The sequence below is a fragment of the Gorilla gorilla genome, chromosome 15 (assembly GCF_029281585.2).
Source record: "Gorilla gorilla gorilla isolate KB3781 chromosome 15, NHGRI_mGorGor1-v2.1_pri, whole genome shotgun sequence".
Lineage (NCBI taxonomy): Eukaryota > Metazoa > Chordata > Mammalia > Primates > Hominidae > Gorilla > Gorilla gorilla.
Window position 1 is genome coordinate 44505080 of NC_073239.2, and position 8475 is coordinate 44513554.

Sequence of the window (8475 nt, forward strand, 5' to 3'; positions counted from 1 at the left end):
TGAGAACTGCTGTGTGCACTTCATCCACATTCTAAGCTCCAGCGTTCACTACAAGTATCCTCATTTTAAAGACAGTAGGCCCACATGAAGTAATTCTCCCAAAGTCACGCATTTCAACGTGAAGGAACCAAGATTTGAATCCAGGCAGTTTCGCTCCAGGTGCTGTATCTCCAACCACTAAACTACAAAATCACTAACCTTTACTAAATGCTTTTTATGTGCCAAGCACAACAGCCGCATTATCTCATTTAATTCTTCCAGAGACTCTCTAAGATAGGAATTTGTGTTTCTATGTTAAAGATGGTACACTGAGATGAACTGAGGCCAGGTTACACAGTTAGGATATGATGGAGTTCTAATAAAATGGTTCAGGGCTTTGAAGCTAAAATCAAGGGAAAAGTGTGCCCGAGACCACCTGATCCACCAAGGAGAACCAAACAAGTAGATCACCCTTGAAAACAAGAACAAGAAATTAAGACAGTGTGGCATTGGTATAAGGATAGGCAAATTGACGGGCAGAACCTAAGAGAGAGTCCGGAAGCCACCGCCATCTGTGCAGTCACCTGATCTATAACAAAGACAAGGCTGAGATGTGGGGCTGGGGGGCTGGAGGGGTGTGGTCTTTTCCATTGCTGAGTCGACTGGATATCCAAATGGAAAAAAGAAAGCAGCCTTACCCCTGCCTTACACCACATATAAAAATAAATTTCAGATGGCCTGGAGATCTAAATGCAAAAGGGAACACAATAATGCTTTTAGAGGAAAACACAAAAAACATCTTCATGACCTCAGCTTAAGCAAAGATTTCTTAAACAAAACACAAATCATTAACCCTGCATTTGTGGGAGGCTGAGGTGGACAGATCACTTGAGCCCAAGAGTTTGAGATCAGCCAGGGCAACATGCCAAAACCCTGCCTCCACAAAAATTACAACAATTATCCAGCTGTGGTGGTGCACACCTGTAGTTCCAGATATTCAGGAGCCTGAGGCATGAGGATTGCTGAAGCCTGGCAGGTCAAGGTTGCAGTGAGCCAAGTTCGCAGCATTTTACTCCAGCCTGGGTGACAGAGCGAGACCCTGTCTCAACAAATGAGACAAAACAACAACAACAAAAAACTTCATATCATCAAAAGACACTGTTATGAGAACTGCAATTCATATATCTGAAAAGGACTCTTAACCAAAACATATGAAGAACTCATGTAAACCAACAAAAATAAGATTGATATCCCACAGAAAAGGGGAAAAATACTTGCACAGATGCTTCACAAAAGAAGCAATTCAAATGGCCAAGAAATATACAAAAAAGTGTTTGACACCATTAATCATCAGGAAAATGCAAATTGAAACTACAGTGTAATCCACTTACACACCTACCAGCATGATTAAAATAAGGAGACAGAAAATAATAGGTGTCGGCAAGGATATGGAACAACTAGAACTCTCTTGCAGCTGCTGGTGAGAGAGTCAATGGGGCAGTCACCTGAGGCAGAAGTTTCACCCAGCCCCAATATCACCTCATCTTAACTGATAACATCTGCAACAACTCTATATACTAATAAGCTTGCATTCTGGAATTACTGGGGGTTAAGGCTTCAATATATCTTTTTTATTAATTAATTTATTTATTTGAGATGGAGTCTTGCTCTGTCACCCAAGCTGGAATGCAATGGTGCAATCACAACTCACTTCAGCCTTGGACTCCTGGGCTCAAGAGATCCTCCCATCTCAGCCTCCTGAGCAGCTGGGACTACAGGTGCATGTCACCATGCCTGGCTAATTTATTTTATTTTTTTAGATTTGGGGGTCTTACTACATTGCCCAGGCTGGTCTTAAACTCCTGCTGGGATTACAGGTGTGAGCCACTGTGCCCAGCCTCCTGCAACATATCTTTTGGGGGGACACTATTCCACTCATAACAGTGTGTTTGTCTATAACACACCTTATACTCCAATAAAAGTGTGTTTGAATTCACAATAAAAATAGCTGATGTGCATTAAACATTGGCAACGACCTGGCCTCTGCTCCATGCGCTATACATGCCTTGCTTCCCCCTCACTCAAAGTGCTCTGGATCCTTGGAAAGGAGGCCTAGACGTGGGTGCAGTGGAGAGAAAGGGAGAGGGGTCTGCAGCCCATCCAAGGCAGACTGTCCTCACATCCTGGGCATTTGCCTCAGGAGAATGTAATGTCTGTGATCCATCCCCCACTCCCAGGCTCCTGACCAGGAGAAGGTCAAAAGCTGGTTGGGTCTTAGGGCATGACCCAAACAGAAGGCTCACTCAGCTGCACTGAGGCAGGAAAATAGGGTCTGGAGGCAGGGAACCTGAGGACAATTCACGCTGACTTCCTAGAGCTAAATCAAAAGGAAAACCACAACTTTCCACACCTAAGTAACAGAAGGACCAGGGGCTATTCCCTTTGCAAACCCCCCCCCTCCTTTTCTGCTTGGCAGATTGAAAATTGAAACTACCTCTGATTGGTAACTTTCTGCAACCAATCAGATATTTGCATAGGAGTGTAAGTTTGTAACTTCGCTTTAGCCTCTAATTGGTTGCTTTCACAACCAATCAGACGATTGCATAGGGTGTAACCTTTGTAACGTCACTTCAGCCTCTGATTGGTGGCTTCTCAATCAGACTGACTGCAAGCCATTACCTCATTTACATAGGGTGTACACCAAGTAACGAATGGGAAATTTCTAGAGGTTATTTAAGTGCCAGAAAATTCTGTAATGAGGCTCTTGAGCCCCTGTGCTCAGCCGGCTCCCACCTTGTAGAGTGTACTTTCATTTTCAATAAATCTCTGCTGCTGGCTCCCACCTTGTAGAGTGTACTTTCATTTTCAATAAATCTCTGCTTCTTTCCTTGCTTGGTTTGTGCATTTTGTCCAAGTCTTTGTTCAAAATGCCAAGAAACTGAACACCCTCCACCAATAATAATGCCTGGGGCTCAGGTGCCTGTGACCTGCTCCTCTTTGTTTCTTCTTCCCTGAGGAACATCTTGCTCAGCTCCTCTTAGGAACCAAATATCTGGGTACCCCCAAAATGTATACATTGAACCACTATCCCTTAATGTGGCTATAGTTGGAGCTGGTGCCTCTAAGGAAGCAATTAAGGTTCAATGAGATTATCAGGGTGGAGTGCAATCCAACAGGATGAGTGTCCTTAGAAGAAGAGACACCAGAGAGCTCTCTCTCCCCCCACTCCCTCACACTCAGAGGACAAGCCTAGTGAGGACACAGTAAGAAGGCGGCCTCCCACAGCCCAGGGAAGAGCCCTCCCCAGATGCTAGCCCTACTGGCCTATGGATCCTGCACTGCTAGTCTCAGCCCTTCTGACCCCAAGATCCTGCACTCCTGGTCTCCCGAAGTGTGAGGGATAAATGTCTGCTGTTGGAGCTGCCCAGTCTGTGGCATTTCCTTATGGCAAAGAGAGCCAACTAAGACAACTCCTGACATTCATTAAGGAAAATGGAAGAGCCGGTAACTCTGCTGCTTTATCCTTCACAGAGGCAGGAATCTGAATTTCATCAGGATTTAAAACTGTCCATCTATGGAGGCTGGGTAATGCTGACCAGGACAAGATCATTATCTGTGGAGGCCCTTTCATTTCATCATACTCTCAAGGCTGAAACTTGATTTCTCCCTCAGAGCTCAAGGCAAGACCAATACTCTCCTCTGTGAACAATAAACACAACAGCTGCTGTAAAATCTTCAGTGTAAATGGCAGACTTGCAGCTGCAGAAAAGCAAAGTCGTGGTACAACAGAAAAATTTGAGAAACACTTCCAAATCGCAAGTGAAATTAAAATATAGAAGTGAAAAGTCAAGAACAGAGGCAGGTTGGATGTGAAGGTCTTACAGAGCCAAACCACACACAGCAGATGCTCCTGAGGAGAAAATGAAGAAAGGAGCAGAAGTAGCAGCCAAAAACATAATAGAAGAAAACTTTCAAGGTGGAGAAATTGAAAATGCTGAGCAAAAAAATAATGCAGAGAGAGCAATAATGACAGAGGGTGTTGTGCTACACTGAAGTTTGCACTTCAGGAAAAACAGGACATCAGAAAAGCTCCCAGGAGGAAAAAAGTAAACAGATTATCTTCAAATAAGCTAAAATTAAGTTGTCTTCAAATGTGTCTGCTGAAATAAAAGATGCCTCCAGACCATGTGATATGGTTCCACTGTGTCCCCACCAAAATCTCATCTTGAATTGTAGCTCTCATGATCCCCAAGTATTGTGGGAGGGACCTGGTAGGAGGTAATTAAATCATGGAGGTGGTTACTCTCATGCTGTTCTCATGATAGAGTGTGAGTTCTCACAAGATCTGATGGTTTTATAATGGGCTTTTTCCTCTTTGCTCAGCACTTCTCCTTCCTGCCATCATATGAATAAGGACGTGTTTTCTTCCCCTTCCACCATGATTGTAAGTTTCCCTAGGCCTCCCCAGCCATGAAGAACTGTGAGTCAATTAAATCTCTTTCCTTTATAAATTACCCAGTCTCAGGCAGTTCTTTACAGCAGCGTGAGAACGGACTAATACACCATGGGATAACTGATACTGGCATATCTGTGTGGGAAACCCCAGGACCTGAGAACTTTCTGGCCATTTCTAAAATCTCCAGACGGCTGCACCTGTCACCTCTTCTGTAAAAGCTGCTTGAACGGAATCCTTCAAAATACCAAACAGGACAGCAGGGACATCACCATAGAAAGAATTGGGCTGGAATGATAGGCCAGGTAAAAATAAGAGAATCAAAGCATTCACATCTCTTGTGAGAAAGGCTGCTGCTGACACAAATTTAAAATACAGTTTATAACAATGCCAACAAAGTGGAACGCATTGGAAAACTTTAAGGGGTTTAAAATTTCAAGTAAGAAGTATGAGGTTTGTAAATTCAGAGGAAATTAATGCACTTAGGAAAGGGATGAAGATAACAAGGAGGAGCAGCATTAAGTTCTCTGTTTTCCATGAAAGGGAGTCAAAAGTCATTGTTTAATCTTTCATTGTTAGACAAATATAAGTTTAAGACTGTTTCAAAAACATGATGTCTGCCTTCTAAATCATTACAGATTTTTTAAAAGAAGAAATATGTGGACAGAAAATATGTGACTGAAACACCAGGAGTTTGATGTTGGTCTTGTTGCTCACTGCACAGAAAGCCAGTCACTGAGACAATGAATACTGCAGGGAAGAAGGAAGGCTTCATGCAGGTGCGCAGCTGAGGAGGTAGGAGCTCATTCTGAAATCCATCACCTCAATTGGCTAAATTTAGGGGTTTATAGAGCAGGGAAGAAAAGTAACCACATGTAGAAAAGCAAGAATTGGGGGGTGCGAAGAAGAGGAGGTGGTCAACAGGAAGAAGGTGGTCCCTTAGACAGTCATGATGGGTGCAGGTCAGCCGTCTCATTGTCCAGGAAGGTGGGGAGGGGAAGGGAGAAATGGGAGGGAAAAAGGAAGATAGGGAGGGGAGGAGAAGGGAGGGATGGGAGGAGAAGGGAGGGATGGGAGGAGAAGGGAGGGATGGGAGGGAAGAAAGGAGGGAGGGGAAGGAAGAAGGGAGGGATGGGAGGTGGGAAGGAAAGGAGGGAGGGGAGGGAAGAAGGAAGGGAGGGGAAGGAAGTGAGGGGCAAGAAGGAAGAAGGGAGGGAGGAGAAGGAAGGAGAGGAGGAGAAGGGAGGGATGGGAGGGAAGAAGGAAGGGAGGGATGGGAGGGGAAAGGAGGGAGGGAAGAGGAGGGGAAGGGAGGAATGGGAGGGAAAAGGAAGGAAGGGAGGGGAGGGGATGGAAGGATAGGAGGGAAGAAGGGAGGGAGGGGAAGGAAGGAGGAAGAGAGGGATGGGAGGGAGGGGAAGTGAGAGATGGGAGAGAAGAAGGAAGAAATGGGATGAGAGGGAAGAAGGGAGGGAGGGGAGGGCAAGGGAGGGAGGGAAGAAGGGAGGGAGGAAGAAAAGAAGAGAGGGAGGGAGGGGAGGGGAAGGGAGGGAAGGGACGGAGGGGAGGGGAAGAGAGGGATAGGAGGGAAGAAGGTAGAGGAAGAAAGGGACAGGAGGGAAGAAGGAAGGGAGACTGGGAGGGGAAGGGAGGGACAGGAGGGAAGAAGGAAGGGAGACTGGGAGGGGAAGGGAGGGACAGGAGGGAAGAAGGGAGGGAAGGAGGGGGAAGAGGGGGAGGGGAAGGACGAGAGGTCAATATGACCCACTCATTCCAAATACCAGGTAGAATTATGTAAATATAAAGGATTTCTGGTTACAAAAAAAAGACCAGTCTAATGTCTTACCACTTATAAGGGACTTCGTAAAGCAAAATAACACAGAAAGGTTTAAAATGAAAAGAAGAAAAAAAGCACAGACTACAGTAAAAGTCAAGAAAGCTGGGGCTGGCACATTAATATTGCAAAATTGAATTTACAACAGGAAGCATTCACTGTTACATCAGGAATCATTTTATAATCTTCATATATGCAAATAAAGATGGAGTGTTAACAGTAAGCAGCATTTGTGAACTCACCAAGACAGCAGCAAAACACCAAAAAAAAAAAAAGGGAAATCTTTATAAATATGGGGGAAGGGATTAGGTCCACTCTGAAGGCCATAATAAATGAGTGCAGCGAGGGGTGGGAAGACAAGATGAGCAGGGCTTTGGCGTTGCAGGAGTGCCTCGCACAGGGATGCCTACTGCAACCATTTAGATGCAAAGTAAATCTAAGTAAATATTTAAAATGCAAAATTTACACCACTCTTGCTTTCTTGTAATGCAATGAAGCTACAAATCATAAAAGTTTAAACAAAGAAGCCAACCACTTATAAATATAAAAGTAATGGAGCAAAGACGACATACAATGACGTATCATTTGTAATAAAATAAATATAAGCATACTACGTAGCAAACAAGGGACAGAGCCCAAACTGTCATTGGGCATCAATCTGTAGCTTTAACCGCGAATGCCATTTCTTAAAGTCAGACAAAAGAAACATGTGGGGCACAAACCCCAAGAGTTTAGGAAAACACTTCTGGTTTAAAGAGGCATGTCAAATGGCCCTCGCACAGACCCCGCCGACCCACCACCAGAATCCCTGCAATCCACAGAGACCACAGCTCACACTGCCGCCACTCCCGCAGGTGGACAGGCAAGCTAGGCTGGGGAAATGGGGTGAAACGCACCACTCAGTGCCACCTTAGGCCCCCTGCCCCTACAGGGACCCCGTGCCTGAGGTCCACCCACCATGGGGCTTGGGGTCCTTGAGGGCCATCACTCTAACCCCGCCTGCCATCTCTCCCCATCTCCAGCGTTCACGGTGACCCAGGAACTTTGTGCTCAGCCGTCTGGGGCAATTCTGTCCGCCTCCAATCCATCTGTCAAAGCCCTGAGTCCCAGGACTTCAGAAAGTGACTGTGTTTGGAGACAGGGACTCGATAGGGGAGATTAATACAAAGTGAGGTCACATGGGTGACCCTAATCCAATCTGACACGTGTCCTTATAGGAAGAGGAGATGAAGACACAGATGTGCACAGAGGGGCAGCCCTGTGAGGACACGCGGAGAAGATGGCGTGTGCGAGCCAGGGAGACAGAAACCAATCGTGACAACCCCTGATCTCAGACTGCCAGCCTCCAGAGCTGGGGGAAAGTACGTTTCTGCTATTGAAGCCGCCAGTCTGTGGTGCCGGGTTATGCGCCAGTACCCACACGCCAGCCGAGACAGCAATAGCGAGACACTCCGGATAGATGAAGGGCGTGCGGCCTTCCCACCGCCCACCTGAAAACACTGCCTAAAGATGAGCCCAGTCCACAAAGCCTGCATGAAATGACGCGTTCAACAGCAGGAAAGACCTGGGTGGCATAAAAAGAAAAAGAGTCAGGGAGACCAAGTCAGGCGAGGGGAGAATGAGACTGGAAATGGTTTGGCTGTGTCCCCACACAAATCTCATCTTTAATTGCAGCTCCCATAATTCCCATGTGTTGTGGGAGGGACCCAGTGGGAGATAATTGAATCGTGGGGGCGGTTTGCCCATAGCGTTCTCATGGTAGTGAATAAGTCTCCTGAGATCTGATGGTTTTAAAAGGGGAAACTCCTCTCGCTTGACTCTCATTCTGTTTTGTCTGCTGCCACATAAGACATGCCTTTCACCTTTCACCATGATTGTGAGGCCTCCCCAGCCACGTGGAACTGTGTGTCCGTTAAACCTCTTTCTCTTCATAAATTACTCAGTCTTGGGTATGTCATTATCAGCAGTGTGAAAACGGACTAATACAAGACTCTTCAAAGGACGCCAAGCCCAGCACCTCCCCAAAGCCTGAGGAACTGGAGCGACATGAGGGCTTGGTTCAATCTTCCTGACCATTGAGTTCTGACCCCACCTCCCGGGGGGCAGGGAGATGTGGAGTGAGGAGGTATTCACTGAACATTTCTGGACAAGTGGAGGCCGCAGTGGGCGCTTGGGCAGACAGCAGTCTGTGACGTGCAGGCTGCCCAGG

At 46.3% G+C, this 8475-nt stretch overlaps 1 long non-coding RNA gene across 1 annotated transcript; it reads left to right on the plus strand.

Moving 5' to 3' along the window:
• Window positions 1-3551: 3551 nt before the first annotated feature.
• On the plus strand, window positions 3552-8223 carry LOC129526553 (uncharacterized). The gene is made up of 3 exons (XR_008671225.2): window positions 3552-4737; window positions 5071-5227; window positions 7289-8223. It is a non-coding gene; the product is annotated as an uncharacterized lncRNA (long non-coding RNA).
• Window positions 8224-8475: the final 252 nt, after the last annotated feature.